Here is a 20,706-nt window from a genome sequence, read left to right on the forward strand (position 1 = left end):
TTTTGTTTCTAATGAAATATGAATGGAACTATTTTATTTAATTTGAATGAAATGGATTGTTAGTATTTTGATGATCATTGGATACTGGATTTGAAATTGAAAGTTGATAAATGTGTTGAGAAATTGTTTGAGATTGAGTTTGAAATTGAAGCAGTTGTTGAGAAAATTTTTAGAAGTGCTTTTTACAGGTATTTGAAGAACTGTTTTCTCAAAATACATAGGTCACTCTGTCAAAATTTTTATAAAATTTGCGGAAAAATAAAATGGGCTAAAATTTCCAACTAGCTTTCAACTTAATTACATGTTTAAAATACTTATTAGAAATGCTCACCACTTATTAAAAATAAGAAAATTATTTTAAAATCCCTTGTAGGGTACTTAATTAGTTATCGGTAGGTGAAGTTCGGTAATTCATTAGGTATTCTACGGGATCATGTTATGCCTTACAGAGGGGTAAGGTGTGACATGTTTTAGTGGTATCAGAGCAAATTTTTGAAGTATGTTTTAACCTATGAATTTTGTGTCTTTCTTGTTAAGTACAACTGCTCAATGTCCATAATTGTTACATATAGTGCATTACATCAAGAATATGAACTAACGGAGGGAAATCTCCATGTGTTACTTGTTCAGGAGATACCCTAACTTCAGCCTGAAATGGAAGAAGGGGATCGCTCAGTTGAGGAGTCTGTTGAAGCTGAGGCACAAAAGGAAGCCCCAGCTTTACCGAATGTTAGTGGGTCAGCAGCACCAGCCCCACAAATGCCTCAGTTTCCTGCACAGTTCTCACAGCAGATGGCTGCGATGTTTTAGCAAATGGCTGGGGGTATGCCTGCTCAAGCTCCACCCCAGACACCTGTGACACAACCACTGCCTCCAGCCAAACAATATGATAAATTACTGAAGTATGGGGCTGCAGAATTTAAGGGTACAGTGGACCCTTTAGAGGCAGAGCAATGGCTTGAAAGAATGGACATAGTATTTAAGAAGCTACATTGCCAAGATGAACTGAAGTTTGAGTACTCTGTGTCGCTACTGTAAGGGGATGCGTATGATTGGTGGAAGACCATCCCCCACAGCTTGGCTGAACCACCAGTGTTGACCTGGGATGACTTCATCAGAGAATTCAGACAGAAATACATCCCAGATGCATATGTTGACCAGAAACTGCAAGAATTTTTTAGTTGAAATAAGGAAACCGATCGGTGGCAGAGTATGAGAGGGAGTTCTCCCGCCTGAGTCACTATGCGGAGAGTCTCCTTACTACTAGCAAGGCAAGGTGCAAAAGATTTGAGACGGGTTTGAAGCCCAACATAAGGATGCAAGTTGTGGGATTTCGACACAGCAACTTTTCAGAGCTCATGTCTCAAGCACTTGAGTTGGAAAGAATAGAATCAGAAGCAACCCTAGTGAAAGAAAAATCAGAGAAAGCTGAGAAATCAGAGAAAGACAAGGGGGAAAAGTCTGTAGAGCCGAGTTCTGGTGGGACTTCTGGGAAAAAAAATAAATTTAGCGAACCCAGCAGGGGTCGAGGTGGAAGATTTGGTAGGGGCCGATTCTCCGGACAGAGACCCCCTAGGTCTGGTCAGTAGTCGAGCAGGGGTTCACATTCTGCCCGCCCCTATGAGACTTGTGGTAAGATTCATGGGGGGGAGTGCTACTGGGCCACTGGAGCCTGGTTTAACTGCGGTGGCAAGGGCCATATAGCTAAAGACTGTACTAGTGCTCCGAGATATAGTCCAGCTCCTACTACTGCCGAGGGATCTATTCAGTCCCGCTCTCGAGGTTCTGATCGGTTGGCGAGAGGAAGAGGTAGAGGTAGAGGCACTACTTCAAAGCCACGATTGGTCGGGCCAGACAAGGAAGTGCTTCAACCAGAATTTATACAATGAGACAGCGAGAAGAGGCTGAGACTTCTGACGTGGTAGCTGGTATATTCTCTATCTCCGATCAGGAAGTATTTGTATTGTTTGATCCGGGTTCAACCCATTCATATGTTAGTGCTAGCATAGTCAGTTCACTTGCTGTTCCATGTGTGCAAATGGATTTTGAAGTGCTAGTAACTAGTCTGTTAGGACAAGAGGTCCGGGTCAACAGAATTTATAGACACTGTCCTTTGGTGATCCAAGGACATGTTTTCCTGTCAGACTTGATTGAAATGCCCTTTAGAGAGTATGATATTATCTTGGGCATGGATTGGTTAGCCAGGCATCACGCCATGATTGATCAGAGATCAAGATCACTTTTGGTCTCCCTTTGTACGGTGATGTGGTAATACACGGGGAGAGGCAATTACTGCCATTAAACATCATTTCGGCTGCACTAGCCAAAAGGATGATCAGAAAGGGGTGTGAAGCATACTTGGCACATGTGATAGACACCCAAGTGGAGAGTCCAGCACTGAGGGACATCCCTACGGTATGTGACTTTCCGAATGTGTTTCCTGATAAATTACTAGGATTACCTCCCGAAAGAGAGGTGCAGTTTGGGATTGATGTTATGCCTGGTGTGGATCCAATCTCCATAATGCCATATAGAATAGCACCTGCAGAATTGAAAGAGATGAAAGTACAATTGCAAGAGTTGCTTGACAAGGGCTTTATCTGCCCTAGTGTGTCACCTTGGGGAGCGCCAGTATTGTTTGTAAAGAAGAAAGATGGCACTCTCCGTTTGTGTATTGATTATAGGCAGTTGAATAAGGTGACAATAAAGAATAGATATCCATTGCCCCGTATTGATGACTTGTTTGATCAGTTGAGGGGTGCAGCTGTGTTCTCCAAAATTGACCTGAGATCAGGTTATTATCAGCTGAAAGTACGAGAGCAGAGTATTCCTAAAACTGCCTTCAGAACCCACTATGGCCATTATGAATTCCTAGTTATGCCATTCGGGTTAACTAATGCTCCGGCTGCTTTTATGGATCTGATGAACACTATCTTCAGACCATATCTCGACCAGTTTGTTATGGTATTCATAGATGATATATTGGTCTATTCGAGGAATGCAGAAGAGCATGATAGACATCTGCGGATTGTACTGCAGACTTTGAGAGAGAAACAACTATATGCCAAATTGTCGAAGTGTGAATTTTGGCTAAAGGAGATATCTTTCTTGGGGCATGTAGTATCAGAAGAGGGCATCAAGGTAGATCCAAGTAAGATCAAAGTCGCCCACTGGAAGCCACCCGTAAATGTCACGTAGATTCGATTTTAGGGTTAATGGATACTACCGTCGATTTTTGAAGGGATTTTCCATGTTGGCATCTCCATTGACCAAGCTGCTTAGAAAAGATGTAAAATTTCAGTGGATGGACAAATGCCAGCAAAGTTTTGATGAATTGAAGAGATGTTTGACTGAAGCTCCAGTCCTAACTCTACCTACTCCGGGTAAAGAATATACAGTCCTAACTCTACCATTAGAAAGATTAGACATAGGACTACAACTTTCATTGAGAACACCAAGCCCAAAAATGCCTCTAACCAAATAAAATTACTGACCCAAGTTAGGTCACCAAACTGACCATAATCAATTCTGCCCAGAATTTCTTGGACATAAACTAACTGACCGGTTTTGGCAAAATGGCTATAACTTGGTCTATAAAAATCCAAATGCAATAAAACCAATGGCAAAATTTTTATAAGACATAGATCTACAATGTTGGTCTTTTGACCAAAACCCAGAACCCAAACGAACTAGGTCAAATGGTTAGAAATATTTAGCACATTAAAACTTGGAGTTGACCAAATTACACTTGACCCCATAACAGACTTTAAGTCATATCTCCCACTAGGAAACTCTAATTGGGATGTGTCATACTGATCTAGAACCCTAAGAAACAGGGCTCCAACTTTGTTTCAGACATGGTTTTCAAACTATGAATATAAGAACCCTAAAATAGAGGTCAAATTTACTGCCCTGAACCTGGATCCTGAGGACACAGGGTACCTGAGTCCAGGCCAATGATTTGGCCATAACTAATTCTACAAAATTTAGAAAATTGTAATTAAAATTTTTGAGAGACCATAAGACATAGGGTAATAACTTTTATGAAGAATATTAGGCCTAAAAATGACTGTAACATGTCTAATTAATTAGACAAAGACAAACTCTAGAATCTGCCTAATTTTGGACCCAGAATGAGACAGTGAGCCAGTTATGGTTATTTAACCATAACTTGAGTTCTAAAATTCCAATTAATATGATTGAAAAAGGAAACCAAAAACAAGACATAGAGGAACAAATTCTATGAAGGGAGTGTGGCCAAAAAGTGGCCACATCCTGGTCAATTTGCCATGTAAAGGCAGTGCACCAAATCCGGACCTAAAGAAAGGTCCATAAAATAACTAGGCATATGACATGAAATGAATTAGAATAAATTTTTAAGCATAAAAATAAAATGAATTAATGAAATTATAAATATTTAATAATACTATTCTGCACAAAGTATGCCTAGACTCATTTATATAGCATGGATCGATTGGTATACCAATTGTCGACACCATATTTTGGCCGATCTCCAAAATCAATAAACTTTGAAGCCGATCCCTAACCTAGTTTCCTAACCAGCCACTCACATTTCCGATCTCTCCTCAAAAGAAATCGAATAAATACTAAGTCCTTATATCGTTTAAAGCCTCACCGGTCTCTCAAACTAATTGTCAAGTTTCCTGATCAGCTAATTATATTTCCGATCTTATTTGTCAAACGAGATTGAACCTTTATGTCACCAATCTTATGGCCGATCTCTCTTAAAAAGGGGTTGGAAATAGTCAAGTTAAGGTTCCAGTCTGGTTTAATGATAATTCCGATCTTCAGTGTTCAAGTCAAATTTCCATTTTTTTTTTAATTAAGTCCCGTTTAGCGTTGTTTCCTTGCCGATCTCATGTTTATTGTGCTTCCCGACCTCTTGCACTTAGATTAATAATCACTTTTAGGTGTCGTTCTAATATGCTCAGACAAACAAGTGCTTATGCAATTTGAAGACTTTTCGATCACAATCATTCATTAAACAAAAGGGAATTTCATTTCAAGTTAAAATTTGTACAAGTCATTGGGCTGGAGGATCACCCCCAGCCTGAACTACATGTTGTTCATTTTCTCTCTCACCTTCAGCCTCCTCTTCGCTATCCTCACCTTCGTCCTCGGGAGCCAGGTTGGCCATCCAGGAGAAGTCCTCCTCGGGATAACACTTCTTGAGCTCAGCCAAGAGATCTCTGTGAGCATTCACATAAGCGCCGGCCACTCCAATCACCATTTCTTCTTCTTTCGCCTTGAGCTCCTCAGCAAGATGAGCGAGTTGAGCAGCTTCATCAGCTCGGAGCGCCTGAACTCCCTCGAGAACACGATCTCCCTCGGCCAGAACATGAGCTTGCTCGGCCAGCTTGTCCTCATAGAACTTCATTCGTCCCTCAATTTGAGATATGTAGTCCTGAGCGGATGAAAGTTGGGATTGGAGAGAAGACACCTCATGACCCATCTTCTCAACTTCCTTACCCAGGCGATGAGCCTTCTCCCGAACCATGTGCTGGTTCACCAAACACTCCACGTTCAGGCTCATAGATCTGGGCAAGATGTCATCAAGGTTATCCGGAGACAGCCTATCCCGATCTTCTCGAAGGCAGATGGAGGACGCCAAGACCTTAGCGAAACCAGGGTTTTCTCAAACTGTGCGATTCTTCTCCAGTGAGTGGATCAAGACTCGGGCACCGCGGGAAAGGGACCTTATAGGAGGTTGGGAAGGACCCCCTTCCGCACTTAGAGCGACTGGAGGAGGTGGAGGCGGCTCTTCTCAGCGAGGAGAAGATCGAACCACTTCTATGACCAGAGGTCCAGAAGGTTGAGACGAGCCTTCCTGTATTTCCCCGGGCTCATGACCAGGCGTTTGAAGCAGCTCGGAATGCTTCATCTCCCGTACCTTTTGGGAGATCTCTCTCTTCCGCTTCCGGCTCTCCTTAGAGGCTTTGCCGCTTGTCATACCTACACAAAGAAGAGGTCAGTGAGATCGCTAAGGTCCAAAGATCTGAGATATAGAAAATACCGATGCCGAGGTCAGAGAGCTGAAGCCCGCGATCTTGACCGGTGACAAGCTGCATAGTCCAATGGTGTAGCTCAGCCGTCACTGCATCCAAACAAGAGAACTTTTATCTGGACGCCTGTTCCTTCAACTCCATCACCATTGCACCCTCTTCCCTATTTAGGGTGATGTGCTTCGTAAGCAAAGGACCCTGATGCAGCCAGCTCCGAGGGAAGCCCTCAAAACCGTTCGGAATTTTGCTCCTCAAGATGAAGAAGCGGTTCTTCCAATTCTTCAAAGAGGAAGGTAGGTCGGTAAAAAGCCCACAATGGGGTTTCGCCTGGAAGAACCAATACTCGTCGTCCATACGACGAGTTAGCCTGTGCAGTTCAGCGAACACCTTAGCTGTAGGTCGAAGCCCCTTAGCTCGGCATAGGCCTCGGAAGGCTACTAAGATTCGCCACGAGTTCGGGTGAACTTGGGCGATGCACACTTGGTGATATTTTAAAACCTCTTTAAAGAAGTCGTCAAGAGGGAACCGTAGCCCAGCTTTTAACTGTTCTTCATACACCATGATCATATCGTCCCTCTCAAAGAAGTGATCTGCTTAAAGGTCGCCATGGCACCGGATAAGTTCGTACGAATCAGGACGGATGAAATTTAATTCAGTTCGTTACTCTGCTGTTTTTAAGCTTTTGATAAGGAAAAACTTTTGAAACCAGTTTTCTGAAGTGTTTTCTTGCAAAAGGGATTCTTGAAATACTGGAACTCTCCATTTTCAGTTCGTTCATTATCCTGTGACGCTCCTACTTTCAGTTCTTTGTTATCCTTATTTCCATTCTCATTCTCCAAGCTCAACTCCATTCAACGTGGTTGTTTAAACCTGACTGCAGTTTAGCTAAGCATCCTTCGTTTCTAGGCGAGCTTCAGCCTTCAGGATAAACAGTCCACGCTCCTATTACGTTCTGCGATTAGTTCAGTAGGTTCGGCTCCTTACAGGTGAGTGTTTATATCTCCGTTTCACTAAAAGCTCTCTTTATTTTACTCATTCCCTTTACTTATATGTTTGCAATCTTCGCCAAATTTATATGGTGTAATGAAGGTTATTCCCGAAGTTTACTTTCTTTGTCAACTGGTCCATTCTTTTTGTTAAGCTTTGCTACTTCTAAATGCGAGAGTCCTCATCTCAAGTAGTGTATAAGTAGTTCGATAAAATGTAGGTAGTTGTGTCTTAAGTGTTTCTTTAAAATAGAAGACCTGAATAATATGTCAAGAAAATAATAGAGTTGAATCACTTGGCTAACATAGAAGGTGATTCAGTATGACATCATAAAGCAGAATGAAACTAAATTTCAGATAAATAAACAGAACGAATTAGGTATAAAAAAGGTACTGGTAAGGTAATTACATAGGAGATCGGTAAAATTCAGTCTGGCATCCTATGTCTGGTCACAAGGTACCAACCAGTTAAAAGAAGCCTTATTCCAACCCTTGGCATCTTTGAATGCCGAAACTCTTAGTCTCAGGTTCTTATGATGCGTAGCTGTAATTAAACCTCGAGAGATCGGAAAAGTCCTTATCCGGTCCCCATATAAATATTTAACAGAGGTCGGAGGAGAGTTCTTATCCGATCCTCACCCGAAATTTCCATAAATATTTAATAGAGGTCGGAGGAGAGTTCTTATTCGATCCTCACCTAAAATTTTAATAAATATTTAACAGAGGTCGGAGGAGAGTTCTGATCCGATCCTCACCTAAAATTTTATCAAATATTTAAAAAGAGATCAGAGGAGAGTTCTTATCCGATTCTCAAGCTTAAAAATTTTTTATCAAATATTTAAAAAGAGATCGGAGGAGAGTTCTTATCCGATTCTCAAGCTTAAAAATTTTTAATAAATATTTAAAGGAGATCGGAGGAGAGTTCTTATCCGATCCCCAAATTAAATTTTAACAAATACGTAAGATGATTCCCCCTGAAGTAAAATTAATACGCAACAACAACTCACTAAGGTTGTCTCATTTACTTATGTATCTGGGTAATCCGGATTAGTGAAAAATCAAATATTCCATTCGGTCAAAAGGATTAACATTTCCATTCAAACCCTCCTAACTATGAAAAATGTGAAGTTAAATTTGCTTACCCTCGTTGAGGGACGAGGTGGGGTGCCTAACACCTTCCCCACCCGTTTACGGACCCCGAACCTAGAATCTCTGTTTTTGAAGTGGTTTTATTTTAACTTACTTTCAACGGTTTTCTTTAATTTCCCTCAAAATTAAAGTGGCGACTCCTCACTTTTCCCACTTCGGTGAGTGTTTGTCCAGGCGACCGCAAAACACCTTGCAACAGCTTGGTGACTCCACTGGGGATACGACTTAAAACTTAACCCCGGTCTAGAGGTCCAAGAGTAGATTCAATTTTGCTATCAAATCATAGTTAGGTGAGCTCACTTCGCAAAAATTCTATACGTTAATTATTGTTATTCCTGCTAACCATTTTGCTTGTCTTGCTTGTTTTACTTTCCACAGCGCTCTTCATTTAAAAGAAAAAAAAGGAAAAAATAAAAATCCCCTGAATTGGGAAGAGGTAAAGGTGTCCCTTCACACACTGAACACTCACACGATGTCCTCACACACTTCAGCCCTATACCCGGGCTTTCTTACCCTTTTAGGGAAATAAGAGGGAGTCATGTAGCGGTACCCGTGGGTTTTACCCCGTTAGTATCCGTGAAGGCTTCTGCTCAAATTGAAACTCATTCTATTCACCGTGATACCAGTGGAATTTTCCCGACAGTATCATGGGGGATAGAGTGGGGCTCTACTATTTACAGTGAGGGCAATTTGGGAACCTATGGCTTTTAGAAAATTAGACCCTGAGCTAAACTATCACGATAGTTGGAAGCCGTAGCAAGCTACCTTGTAAGATAGAACTGTCCGATTAGGTACCACCCAGCCAGTATTAGGACTTTCCTCTACTTTAAGACAAAAGGGGCATACTTACTCTTACCCTATTCTGTTTATTTTATTTTGTTCTTATTTTTAAGGGTAATCTTGAATCATACTGTTAAGAAAACCTACACATTTTCCTACTTTGATAAATGTACAGGTGTAACTCTGCCAACAGTATAATTCAAGATTACCTGAATTTATCCTGCTAACAAGTTTTCCTACATGCGTCACCGAAATAAGGTCTGTAAAAGGATAAGCATCATTTTTAACATGGCATCCTCGAGTCAGTCGGCAGAAGAAGTTCTTAAATCAGAACAGAATGCTAAACCATGGCCCGAATCGTCTCATAGCTCAGTGCCCCCACAAAGGGATATTAGCTCATTACCGCCATTGGACCTGAACAAGATTGAAGTCAGGATGAATAGTCTCGAGGGTCTGGCCAATGGTTGGAAGTCGTTTCCCGATCAGGTCAAAGCACAATTTGAGAAGAAATACGGGAGGTAATCAATCGGTATCCCTAATCGGAGTGACTGGATACACAAGTTACACTCCGACATTAGTAATGAGAATCAACATTGAAGAATACCACCAAAGTCATTTCTACCATGAGCTCAATGAAGAGGAGGGGTTGAAAATAGCTCGCAAATCTTGGGAAAACATCACTCTGATGAAAAGGCCGCCTAAAGGTCCGAGTGCCACGGGCGACTATCTTAAATGGAGGGCTGACAGGGACCAAGAACACTCGACTGCAGAATTCAAAAATAGCGACCCTCGCCGAAACATCCTATCGGAAGAAGCTAACAATCATTTGACTGACTCACTACAGAAAGCAAACACCGAAAACTCGCAACTGCAAGGACAAATAAAGCAGTTAGAGGACCAACGGCAGAACCTTAAAAGAAAAGTGAGAAGACTCAGGAAAGAGGCAAGGGCTGAAAAGATGAGCTTCGAAGAGCAAGAGGCACAGTGGGAAAAGAAAAAGGGTTCTCTCCAAGCTGTGGTAAGAGAAGTAGAAGGGCAGAATAGTAAGCTTCAGGAAAAAATGAAATACCAAGAGATACTCGTAGAAGAGTATAAACAAGAGAACAAAAAGAAGAAGCTCAAATTGAAGGAACAGGCATTACTCATCAACGATATTCTGAAAGAATGTGCTAAGGAAAGGAAGGAGAAAGAAAGACAAACTGCTCTCTATCAAAAGCTGAAAGAGAATGTTGACCAGCTGGAGAGAACGATAGCACAGGGAAAACAAGAACTCCTTCCTGAATCCGAGTATGCTCTGAAAGCATTCGACCCTGCCAAACAAGAAGAAAGGTTATACGAGTATCTCAGAAAATGTCATCTCATTATAAAGAGCCTCCCTGAGCTTAGGCCGATGTAAAGAATGCTGTGCATAAATATTCAGTTAATGGAAAACTTTTTGGGCCATTGTTTAGCAAAAATTGTGAATGAATAGTATAACTCCCGTAGGAACCCCCTCGCTAGGGTTATGCGAAAAATTGGATATGCCATATGAACAGGTATCATAAACGCGCATTCAATCCAGTCATTCACAGTCAGACTATCGAATGATGCCATGATAAAACTGATGCAACCATCCTTCTGCAGATTTTATTTTTGGCTTCCAAATGCCACCGTATCCTTTTTCCGAACCAGGACCTTTAGTTTTTTTTACGAAATTCAAAATTCACTAAAAGTTTTTTATTTGTCATTCCCTACAAAAAATCAACATTGCTTCAAACAAGGCGAGTCTGACCAAGCACACGGTTCAACCCAAGCGAGTGTACTTAACAAGATTTCAAACAAAGAGGATAATGGAAGATCAGGAACAAGTACAGAACCTACAAGGACAGGTTTCTGAATTGAAGGATCAGGTCTCAGAACTTATGAGACTAATGAGGGAGATGTCCCAAAATAAATCAGCTTCAGAACCTAACCTACCATTACCTCCCCCACCACCTACAACAAATGATCCGCATCAAGCTTTAACTTCTTTCACATTTCAGTCACCTATCCCGGATCTGACAATCACTGTCAATCCGGCTGCTATAAATAATGACCCACCTTTTTCCCATTACTCGGCTGTCTCAATTGCCGACCCATACCCTTCAATAGTAATCCCTCCAGTTCACTCTACCTCTCATCTCCCAATTGGAGGAGCATTTTATGCAGTAGGAGGAGAAAGTAAGGCCAGGGAAAACGAGAAGCTGTCTGCTCTAGAGGAAAGATTGAGAGCAATAGAGGGGCTGAACATTTATGGTTCAGTCGATATGGCGTCACTGAGATTGGTGCCAGATGTGGTGGTGCCACCCAAATTCAAAGTCCCGGATTTCGATAAATACACCGGGAACTCAGATCCCCGCATCCACCTGGCAACCTATATTGCCAAAATGTCTGCCTTGACAGAAGATGACAGACTTCTCGTCCACTTCTTTCACGAGAGCCTCTCTGGAGCAGCCCTGAGATGGTGCATACAGTTGGACAGGAGCAAACTACGCTCTTGGAAGGATTTGGCCGACGCTTTCTTAAAGCAGTACAAGTTCAACTGCGACGTGGCCCCCACAAGGAGAGATCTCTAAAACTTGGTACAGAGGGACAGGGAAAGCTTCAAAGAGTATGCCCAAAGATGGAGGGCGAAGGCTGCAGAAGTATATCCTCCAGTGACCGACAATGAACTCTACTCCCTGTTCATCGAAACATTGAAGGCTCCTTACTTCAACTTGATGATTGGGAATACCTCCAACAGCTTCTCTGACATCATCCAAGCCGGTGAGAGAATAGAGGCTAATTTAAGGATGGGACGGCTGCAAGAGTTGACTGAGAATCCTGCGAAGAAAATTGCCAGTTTTGGCAAAAAGAAGGAGGTTGATGTGCATTCCGTCACCCGGCAAAATAATTACTCCTCACCTCACTAAAATAACTACCAACCATATCCTCCCCGTGGCCAAACCATTGCCAACATTCCACCCCCTTTCTCAAATTATCCACACACACGCCCACAATAACCACTACCTGCAAATTATCAACCTAGACCTCCTCCTTTACCTACCCAATCCATACCACCTCAGAATAACCCTAGACCACCAAGGAATCCTGATCCACCCCTTCCCCTCCCACTCAGTGAAATATACCGATACCTCGTCGATATAAACCAGATAGTACCAGTTCCCCTAGACCCAATTCAGCCACCATACACCAGGTGGTATGATGCCACTGCCCGTTGTGAATATCATGGAGGGGCACAAGGGCATTCAACTGACAACTGCGGGGCACTCAGAGGGAGAGTGCACGCTTTAATCCGGAATGGGTGGTTGAAGATTGAGGGAAATGGTTCCCTCCCCAATGTTACCTCAAACCCGTTGCCCAATCATAATGCGGGCAATAGAGTAAATATGATAGAATCGGATGGAGTGAGGTTGGCACCAGAGGTAGAAGAGCTAACTCCTCACTTTGAGGAAATTTTTGCCGTGGCAATGAGGGAAGGTTACCTTTGCCCTCAAGTATCAGAATCAGAAAAAGGTACGGGATGTCCTTACCATGGAGGGGCAGCTGACCATGAGCTGCAAGACTGTGAGGGATTCCGGCAAGAGGTCCAGAATTTGCTGTCCCTCAAAATTTTAAGATGCCAAAGGAGATCGAAAGTGGAGGGCGAAGTAAATACCGCCAGGTTTGGCCAGAATACCTCTACCCCCAATCCTAGATTAACCTTCTCTGTCCCCAATGCCCCAATGCCCTCACCACCAGTAATGATTATCCAAACCCCACCTCAGCTCCCAGTCACAAATACTCATGCTGTCCCTTGGAACTACAATTTCCAAGTTTTCACCCAAGGAGCATCAAGCAGTACGTCAGCTCCTAATCTTGCTTCACCTCCGGCACCTCCAAAACCGTGCTTCACTCCCCATGAGCACTTCAGAATGACTTACGCCGGACCTACCAGCAGTACTACTCCCCAAACCAATCCTCAGCCCGTTATCGCCACAAAACCCTCCCCACCTGAGCAAGAAGTCAAGTTTATAACTCGAAGCGGGAGATGTTACGGGAACGAAGAGAAAGAAAAGAAGAAGGGGAAAGTAAAAATGGGAGAATTACAGAAGAACACAGAAGAGGAGATTGAGAAAACGGGGGAAGTAGAGCCCGCCGGGCCTAAAGAAGAGGAGGAGCTGTTGCTCCAAATAATGAAGCAGAGTGAGTATGATGTGGTGGAACAGTTGAGAAAGACACCTGCCCAAATTTCACTGTTATCGCTGATTTTGAGCTCTGAGGTGCACCGTCAGGCCTTGCAGAAAATCCTGGATCAGGCCTTTGTGAACCCAACATCACACCAGGGCAGTTCGAGAAGATAGTGGGACAAATTCAGGCATCCAGTTTTGTTACCTTTTCTGAAGAAGAGATAGATCCTGCAGGCTTGGCACACACTAAAGCCCTCCACGTGACAGTGAAATGCAAAGGGTGTATAGTGGCCAAGGTCCTCATTGATAATGGATCAGCACTCAACGTACTGCCTAGTGCTACCTTGGCTAGACTGCCAGTTGACCAATCGGATATACGTCAGAGTGCTATGGTGGTAAGAGCCTTTGACGGTACAAGAAGGGAAGTATTGGGAGATATTGACTTGCCACTCCAAATTGGCGCATGCACCTTCAACGTCACTTTCCAAGTGATGAACATTGAACCGGCCTACACTATGTTACTGGGGAGGCCGTGGATCCATTCAGCGAATGCCGTTCCTTCAACCTTGCATCAGAAGATAAAGTACATCATGGACGGCAAAATCATCACTGTAAGAGGGGAAGAAGCCATTTTGGTCACCAAGCCACAATCACTTCCTTATGTGGAAGCGGCTGAAGAGTCGTTGGAAAGCTCCTTCCAGGCCCTTGAACTATAAGAAACCAGAAATGAAGGGGCTATGGCTATGGTAGCCAAGATAATGTCGAGGAATGGGTATGAAGAAGGCAAAGGCCTAGGCACCACATTACAAGGAATTGTTGAACCTATACCGGCTATCCAAAAGGTGGGCTGTTACGGTTAGGGATATGAGGAAGATGCCCTCATGGATGGATGATTCTGGATGAGGAATAGACTTCGGGATCAGAGATTTGACCAGAAAATCGGGAAAATGAAAGTAGTAACGAGAATTACAGAGGTCTTCACTAAACCGGTCATCGAAAATCCGGCAGAGGTCGAAGAATCACCTGATGAACCATCTATTGACGTCATCCAATTGGATTCCTTGTATGAGGCTCTGGTCTCGCCAACAGCTGAGGGGCAAGAGTTGGACAATTGGACAGCAGAGGACATCCTTGTACTTAATTTCGAGTAAAGTACCTTTGGTTATCTACACTTGATCATTTTGTCCATGATGGCAAGTGTAACATTGTAAATGGACCCTTTTCTTATGTCGTAAATCTTAATGAATTAATAGCGCATTTATATCCAATTCTCTTTTTCTTTCCATTTGAATTCCATCCTTATAATATATTCTATTTTCGTTCATTCAGGACCATTCATCAATTAACACCTAATAATTCAATAGACTCAGAATTCCTCTGGTTAATTTTGAAACCCCAATAACTGCCATTACTTCAAGTGATTCTGAGTTGGAGCTCACAGAAGAAAGGGATGAAAGGGATGAACCTTCCCTAGTGCCTTGTGGAGATGAAACGTGCACCATAAACTTAGGCACCGAAGAAGTAAAAAGGGAACTTAAGGTAGTGAAAAGTGAAGAATTGGGAGATATGATCAGTTTGCTCAGGGAATTCTTAGACGTATTTTCATGGAGTTATGATGATATGGTTGGTTTGGACCCCCAGATAGTGAAGCATAAAATTCCCCTAATTCCGGGGACAGTCCCGGTAAAGCAGAAGCTAAGAAGAATGAACCCTGACACACTGCTCAAAGTTAGAGATGAGGTCAAGAAACAGTATGATGCTGGATTCCTGGAAGTAGTCAAATATCCCCAATGGATTGCTAACGTTGTCCCGGTAATGAAGAAGGACGGGAGAGTTAGGGTGTGTGTTGACTACAAAGATCTTAATAAAAGCAAGCTTGAAAGATGATTTCCCTCTCCCTCACATTGATGTGTTAGTAGACAATGCTGCGGGATTGGGCAGGTGTTCGTGTATAGACGGGGCATCAGGGTATAATCAAATCCCAATGGATGAGGGAGACAAGGAGAAAACTGATTTTATCACTCAATGGGGGGTATTTTGCTATCGCATCATGCCTTTCGGATTAAAGAATGCTGGAGCCACCTACCAATGCGCCATGGTCACATTATTCCATGATATGATGCATAAGGAAGTGGAGGTGTACGTGGATGATATGATCATCAAATCCCGGGGAGAGGAGAGCCATGTGCAGGTGATAAGGAAAGTATTCGAGAGACTCAGGAAATATCAGCTGAAACTGAACCCTGCCAAGTGCATATTCGGAGCTAGATCTGGGAAGTTGTTGGGATTCATAGTGAGTGAGAAGGGAATAGAAGTTGATCCTAATAAAGTCCGAGCCATTCAAGAGATGCCATCCCCAAAAACTGAAAGGGAGGTACGCAGTTTCTTGGGGAAATTGAACTACATATCAAGGTTTATCTCCAATCTCACCGCCAAAGCTGAGCCTATTTTTAGACTACTCCGAAAGAACAACACCACTCAATGGGATTCAGTTTGCCAAGAGGCTTTCGAGAAAATCAAGTAGCACCTGTCAAACCCACCAGTATTGGTTCCACCAGTGGCTGGAAGGCCTCTGATTCGGTATATGGCAGTCCAACAAAACTCAATGGGATGTGTTTTGGGGCAACACGATGATACCGGTCGGAAGGAAAGAGCTATTTATTACCTGAGCAAAAAGTTCAATGATTGTGAGTCAAGGTACTCTTTCCTAGAGAAAACTTGCTGTGCACTAGCTTGGGCAGCGAATCGCCTCAAGCACTACATGTTGAATCACAAGACATGGCTCATTTCTAGAATGGATCCTATCAAGTATGTATTCGAAAGCCCATTCGTGCCGGGGAGGATAGCCAAATGGCAGGTCATACTATCCCAATATGACATTGTCTATATGACCCGGAAAGCTGTGAAAGGTAGTGTGATCGCTGATCTCTTAGCAGAAAACCCTATCCAGGATTATGAAGCTCTGGATTTTGAGTTCCTTGATGAGCATATTAATAAAGTAGACTGCGGAGAAGAAGAGCCAGCAGATGTTTGGGAAATGTATTTCGACGGAGCTGTCAATTTGTCCGGTAATGGAATCAGAGCTGTATTGGTATCCCCAGATGGGAAACACTTTTCGATAGCTATCAAGTTGAGATTTGACTGCACCAACAATGTCGCAGAATATGAAGCTTGTGTAGTGGGTCTACAAGCTGCTATCGAAATGAAAATCAGAAAGTTGGAGGTATATGGAGACTCAGCTCTGATCATTTATCAAGTCAAGGGAGAATGGCAAACTAAGGATCCGAAGCTAATCCCATATCAGAAGTACTTACTAGAGCTGACTAAGAAATTCGAGAAAATCTCTTTCACTCACCTTAGTCGAGATAAAAATCAATTTGCAGATGCCTTAGCCACCCTGGCTGTTATGGCTCAAATGGAAGAAGGACAGACGACCCAGGTGCTAAAGATTAAAGCAATAAGTGAGCCGGCTTACTGCTTCATGATCGAAGAAGAACCTGATGGTAAACCTTGGTACCATGACATCTTGCTCTACATCAGAACCAGAGAATTCCCCTCTGGGGCGAGCAAAAACGAAAGGAGAATGATTCGGAGATTAGCATTGGGATACTTCCCCAGTGGAGAAATCCTATACAAAAGGAACTCCAACGGCGAATTGTTGAGATGTGTGGATTCAAAAGAGGCGAAGAAAATCCTTTTCGAGACTCATGAAGGGAACTGTGCAACCCATGCTAATGGGCATATGATGGCTAAGCAAATCATGAGACGGGGATATTTTTGGACCACCATGGAAAAGGACTGCATCGAGTATTTCCGAAAGTGCCATAAGTGTCAAATCTACGCGGATCCGATAAATGTTCCGCCTCACCAACTGTTCAATATCGTTTCACCATGGCCTTTCGCAATGTGGGGCATCGATGTGATTGGGCCCATCAACCCTAAGGCATCCAATGGGCATAGATTTATCCTGGTGGCTATCGATTATTTTTCTAAATGGGTCGAAGCGACATCATATGCTCACATTATGCAGAACACATTTCTCAATTTCCTCAGAAATTATATTATCTGCCGGCACGGTCTCCCCAATGAAATCGTCACTAACAACGCCAAGAACTTGAATGGCCCAAAGATCCAGAAGTTATGTGATCAATACAAGATTCGACATCTTAATTCCTTCCCATACCGTCCCCAGATGAATGAAGCAGTGGAAGCCGCAAACAAAAATCTCAAGAGGATAATTCGGAAAATGACGGTCACATATAGGGATTGGTATGATATGCTTCCCTACGCTCTTCACACATACCGGACTTCTGTAAGGACCTCAACTGGTGTAACTCCGTACTCACTAGTTTACAGGATGGAAGCGGTATTACCTATTGAGGTAGAGATTCCTTCTCTAAGAATTCTAAAAGAATCGAGGATTGATGAGTCAGAATGGATACAGTCAAGGTTGGATCAATTAAATTTGCTAGATGAGAAGAGGCTAGCAGCAGCATGCCATGGGCAGTTGTACCAGAGAAGAATGGCCAGGGCATTTGACAAAAGTGTTCGCCCCCGCGAATTTCAACCCGGGGACCTAGTTCTAAAGAAAGTGCTGCCAACTCAAAACGATCCCCAGGGCAAATGGTCACCAACCTACGAGAGACCCTATGTGTTCAAAAAGGCATTTTCTGGTGGGGCCTTGATCTTGACCCACATGGACGGCAAAGAATTTCCAAGACCTATGAATGCTGACACCGTCAAGAAATACTATGCCTAAAAAAAAAAAAAAAGAAGAGAGTAGGGGTGAAAACCTGAAAGGGCGCTCCTAGCAAAATGTGTGAAAGAAGGCGAAAACCCTCGAAGGGCGCTTTCTGTAAAATGAGTGAAGGATGAAAACCCGAAAGGGCGTCCTGAAAAAAAAAAAAAAAAGGAGAAAAAAATAAAAATCTAGGGGTGAAAATCCGAAAGAGCATCCCAAGAACCAAAAGGGAGAAATAAGGAACGGGGCATGAAACCGAGGATGGAAATAAACCATCGTGGCATGAGGCTTAAGAGTACTTGAAATAATGGCAGTTAAAAGACTTCAAAGCTAACTACAAGGAATATGTAAGATCTGTCATTGTACCCTTTTCCTTTGACACTGTAACTTTGTTTCCTAAAACCATAATAAAGTCATATTTTCCTATCTCTTTGCTTTTATCTTTCCTTCTTTAACATTGTCCTTCTTTAATCTTTTTACCTAATGTGCTATTAATCATTTAAAATTTTGCTATAAGATTAGGATTTGAAATTGATAACCTCACATCCTTTACTATGAGATTTGTAGGAAATGCCTAAAATAAAAAATAAAAAAATAATATATATATATATATATATATATATATATATATATATATATATACTAGGGGTGAAAACCTGGAAGGGCGCTTCTAGTCAAATGGACGAAGGGAAAGTGAAAACCAGCAAAGGGCATTTTTCGCAAAATAAGAAGAAAGTCAAGGGGCATCCGAAGAAATGAGATAGTAGGCCAAGTCTTGTAACTCGTCCTTTATTAATCATCGGCTTTCAGGATCCTGTTAAGTACACTTCATCGGGGAAGGACTTTTTGTGTCGAGATTAGACTTGCTTTGTAAGTTGATTTTTAATTTTCTGCATTTAAATTTCCTGTTATCAACCTCTGGTTCCTTGATCTAAGTTGATTTTAATTTCCGGCATTTTAAATTTCTCGTCATCAACCTCTGGTTCCTTGATCTAAGTTGATTTTTAATTTCCTGCATTTAAATTTCCCGTTATCAACCTCTGGTTCCTTGATCTAAGTTGATTTAAATTTTCCTGCATTTTAAATTTCCAGCAATCAACCTCTGGTTCCTTGATCTAAGTTGATTTTAATTTTCTGCATTTTAAATTTCCTGCTATCAACTTCTGGTTCCTTGATCTAAGTTGATTTTAATGTCTCAGCGTTTAAGTTTCCTGTCAATCAACCTCTGGTTCCTTGATCTAAGTTGATTTTAATTTTCCTGCATTTTAAATTTCCTGCAATCAACCTCTGGTTCCTTGATCTAAGTTGATTTTAATTTTTTTAACACTTTAATTTCCTGTTACAAACCTCAGGGTGCCAACCCAGGTGGGTTTTAGTATCCTGACTTTAATTTCAAATTTCAAATCTTAATCGTCCAAAATATGGGTCTGAATCTTTACATAATCCCTACACGGAAATTTTCCCAGTAGGAATTATGTAAAGAGGGGCAGCTGTCGACACCATATTTTGGCCAATCTCCGAAATCAATAAACTTTGAAGCCGATCCCCAACCCAGTTTCCTAACCAGCCACTCACATTTCCGATCTCTCCTCAAAAGAAATCGAATAAATACTAAGTCCTTATATCGTTTAAAGTCTCATCGGTCTCTCAAACTAATTGTCAAGTTCCCTGATCAGCTAATTATATTTCCGATCTTATTTGTCAAACGAGATTGAACCTTTATGTCACCAATCTTATTGTCGATCTCTCTTAAAAAGGGGTTGGAAATAGTCAAGTTAAGGTTCCAGTCTGGTTTAATGATAATTCCGATCTTAAGTGTTCAAGTTAAATTTCCAATTTTTTTTTAATCAAGTCCCGTTTAGCGTTGTTTCCTTGCCGATCTCATGTTTATTGTGCTTTCCGACCTCTTGCACTTAGATTAATAATCACTTTTAGGTGTCGTTCTAATATGCTTAGACAAACAAGTGCTTATGCAATTTGAAGACTTTTCGATCACAATCATTCATTAAACAAAAGGGAATTTCATTTCAAGTTAAAATTTGTACAAGTCATTGGGCTGGAGGATCACCCCCAGCCTGAACTACATGTTGTTCATTTTCTCTCTCACCTTCAGCCTCCTCTTCGCTATCCTCACCTTCGTCCTCGGGAGCCAGGTTGGCCATCCAGGAGAAGTCCTCCTCGGGATAACGCTTCTTGAGCTCAGCCAGGAGATCTCTGTGAGCATTCACATAAGCGCCGGCCACTCCGGTCACCATTTCTTCTTCTTTCGCCTTGAGCTCCTCAGCAAGATGAGCGAGTTGAGCAGCTTCATCAGCTTGGAGCACCTGAACTCCCTCGAGAACACGATCTCGCTCGGCCAGAACATGAGCTTGCTCGACCAGCTTGTCCTCATAGAACTTCATTCGTCCCTCAATTTGAGATATATAGTCCTGAGAGGACGAAAGTTGGGATCGGAGAGAAGACACCTCATGACCCATCTTCTCGACTTCCTTACCCAGGCGATGAGCCTTCTCCCAAACCATGTGCTGGTTCACCAAACACTCCACGTTCAGGCTCATAGATCTGGTCAAGATGTCATCAAGGTTATCTGGAGACAGCCTATCCCGATCTTCTCGAAGGCAGATGGAGGACGCCAAGACCTTAGCGAAATCGGGGTTTTCTCGAACCGTGCAATTCTTCTCCAGTGAGTGGATCAAGACTTGGGCACCGCAGGAAAGGGACCTTACAGAAGGTTGGGAAGGACCCCCTTCCGCACTTGGAGCGACTGGAGGAGGTGGAGGTGGCTCTTCTCGGCGAGGAGAAGATCGAACCACTTCTATGACCGGAGGCCCAGAAGGTTG

Source organism: Hevea brasiliensis, chromosome 1, assembly GCF_030052815.1.
Source record: "Hevea brasiliensis isolate MT/VB/25A 57/8 chromosome 1, ASM3005281v1, whole genome shotgun sequence".
NCBI classification, from domain to species: domain Eukaryota; kingdom Viridiplantae; phylum Streptophyta; class Magnoliopsida; order Malpighiales; family Euphorbiaceae; genus Hevea; species Hevea brasiliensis.